General features: G+C 31.8%; 1 pseudogene; it reads left to right on the top strand.

The window, feature by feature from the left end:
* Nucleotides 1-1,192: 1,192 nt before the first annotated feature.
* LOC134241587 (uncharacterized) lies at nt 1,193-2,293 on the top strand (annotated as a pseudogene).
* Nucleotides 2,294-2,971: the final 678 nt, after the last annotated feature.

The raw sequence follows: 2,971 nt of genomic DNA, 5'->3' as shown, positions 1-2,971 counted from the left end.
TTGAAACTGTTTGAAGGACATTTCCATTATATGTAAACTCATTCATGCAAATTTTACCATTTGAGTTAAAAATAAGAACTTTAGACTTCTCCACATTAACCTGTAGTTTCCAGTTAGAACAATATGTTTCAATGATGTTCAAACAATTTTGTAACCCAGTTTTACTTTCAGATAATAAAACAATATCATTAGCATCGGTTTTAAGTTCATCAACAATACCATGAATAAAAATGTTAAAAAGAGTTGGGCTTAAAATATCGCCTTGCTTAACACCACATTTAGATGTGAATGTTTTACTGAGACCATTAGTAAACTTAATCTTAGTTTTTGTATTTTCATACATTGAAAATTTAATATTGAACATATTGGTGTGTATATTCAGCCACGTAGCATCGTTTTTGAAAGTGGGGGGGGGGGGCAGCCGGAGAAATTTTTTTTTTGACTTACTTGAAAAAGTTGTCAAGCAAAAAAAAAAAAGATAGTCGCCCAAACTCGAAAATCCTATTTCGTGGGGGTGGGGTGGGTGGGGGTTGGTAAAGACAAAGTTTTTCCAACGCCAAATATTTTTAGTCTTCATATCATTAGCTTGTAGATAAAAGTGGAGGGGGGGACCACCCTTTCAATAGACATTTTCAATAGTTAAAATAATGTTGGTAAAAAAAGTGGGGGGGGGGGGACAGGCCCCCCTACCCCCCTGTTGCTACGCCCCTGATATTGGATTTCAGAAGTTTATAATAAAGTCCAACCCTCCATATAGTGTCAAAGGCTTTACGGAGATCAATGAAAGCCGCATAAACCTTTAGCTTTCTGTTTTTATAATAATCGGTTATATTCTTAATTGTAAAAATATGATCTGATGTTCTGCTTTTCTCTTTAAAACCAATTTGATTTTCACTAATAAGTGATGTGTCCTTAATAAAATCTAGCAATCTGAAATGAATAATCCTATTGAAAAGTTTTCCCAAGTTTGATGTAATAGATATACCTCTACACTGTATAATTACAGGGATCAAGTTTGTTACCAGATTTATGTAAGAGCACCAGAATACTTTCATTCCATAAAGTAGGAAATTATATAACTTAAGAGTTTCAGTGATCGATAGATCAATCTGTGGCTAGCTTTCTTTCAATCAATCATTCAATCCATCAATATAAATAAGCAAAAATTTATTGCTCAAATTGGAAACTTCAAGTTAATGTAGATAAATCTAAAGTTATGATATTTAACTCAAATGGCAAGCCTCAAGGAAATGAATTTAGTTTTAATGGTAATGCAATACAAATTGTACCAAGATACTGTTATTTAGGTATTATGATGAAATGTAATAGGAAGTTTAATTTAGCAACAGCTGTGCTTATTGAAAAGGCTAGAAAAGCATGTTTTAAAATGAAAAGAATTATTGGATTTGATAACCCATGTAAACTTTTAGAAAAACTCTTTGATGCTATTGTACTTCCAGTTCTTCTCTATTGTAGTGAAATATGGGGAGTGGATCTCTCATCCAAAGATATTTCAAATATTGAAAATTTTCACTTAAAATTTATTAAAGACATCCTTGGAGTGCACTGCAAAACATCCAATGGTGGTTGTTTAGCAGAACTTAAAAGACTACCACTTTGGTCCAAAATTTCCCTCTCCAGTATCAAATATTGGAATCATCTGAAAACTTCTGATTCTTTGGCCTTTAAACTTTACCAATCCACAAGTAACTGTAATTCTTGGACTAAGAAATTATTTTCTATTCTAGATAATTTTGGATTCTCAAACATTACAAAATATACAGGTTCCATCCAACACCTTTTACCAAACATTAAACAAAGCATTATTGATAAGTGCACTCAGGAGCAAACGTCAAAAATCTTTAGTTCAGAAAAACTTGATTTCTTCAAGAAAGTATAATACTCGGGAAAAAGAAGTCCTTATGTTGATTTACTCAAAAAAAGATCTGAGAGATCCTCTCTTAGTAGAATTAGACTAAGCGCACATAAACTTGCAATAGAAAGTGGTAGATATATTTCCACATCAAGAAATGAAAGATATTGTAATGTTTGTAATACTGGTGTGATTGAGGATGAAATGCATTTTCTTTTTCAATGTAATTCTTACTCTAAGCTAAGAAACACATTCTTTAGTAATATTTATAACATAACAAAGAAAAATAATAATTTTAGCAATGAGAAATATATGTTACAATTATATGTAAACAGTAATATACAAAAAGTCTTGAAAGTTACTGTTAAGTTTATCAGAGACTGTTTTGAATTTAGAAGTCAATTACTTGACAATTCCTGAAAAATATGTAAACATTATTTAATGATGTTCAGTGGGCCTTTGCCAATTATTGTAATTGTGTTTGTGCCAATAAAGTATTTGTATTTGTATTTGTATATCACTTTAAATATCATGTTAGCCATATAACATGCATTTATTACAAAATATTAAACTGTAGCAAGCTTTAAGCTTGAGTTTATTTTCCCCAGTTGATTCGGTAAAATTTTAATTACTATGGACGTCTGAAGCAAATTGAAAGTGTGTTTGTGTGTGTGTGTGGGGGGGGGGGTGGTAATGGAAAATGGGGAGGGAGGGCTAAACCAACAGAAAAAGGTAAACCCCAATTTTCAGTGCCTTTATGTATAATGTCTATCTTTGCAAAAAGAAAGGGGGATAAGCTCCCCTCCCGGTTCCGACGCCTACATATAAAGGTATAGGATTCTTCTCTGGTTCCAGACTAGATGAAACATTCAAAGTATATTTGCTTATATGTATTATATATATTTAGGTGTAAGAGATTTAAAAGACCATATTTTTCTTTGCTCATCACAATTGTACAACTTGAAATAGAGAAATGGTAAACTGCGTTTGAAAACTAGCAGGGACTATATTTTTGGCGGAATGGTGGCGTTTGAAAATATCTTCTTTTCTGCCTCTCAAAATTATGATAGAACAATGAATTTAGTTATAATTTTTACA

The sequence above is a fragment of the Saccostrea cucullata genome, unplaced genomic scaffold (genome assembly GCF_032062105.1).
Source record: "Saccostrea cucullata isolate Sc308-1 unplaced genomic scaffold, CSIRO_AGI_Scuc_v1 ctg22286, whole genome shotgun sequence".
Lineage (NCBI taxonomy): Eukaryota > Metazoa > Mollusca > Bivalvia > Ostreida > Ostreidae > Saccostrea > Saccostrea cuccullata.
This window is presented reverse-complemented; position numbering and strand designations above follow the sequence as displayed.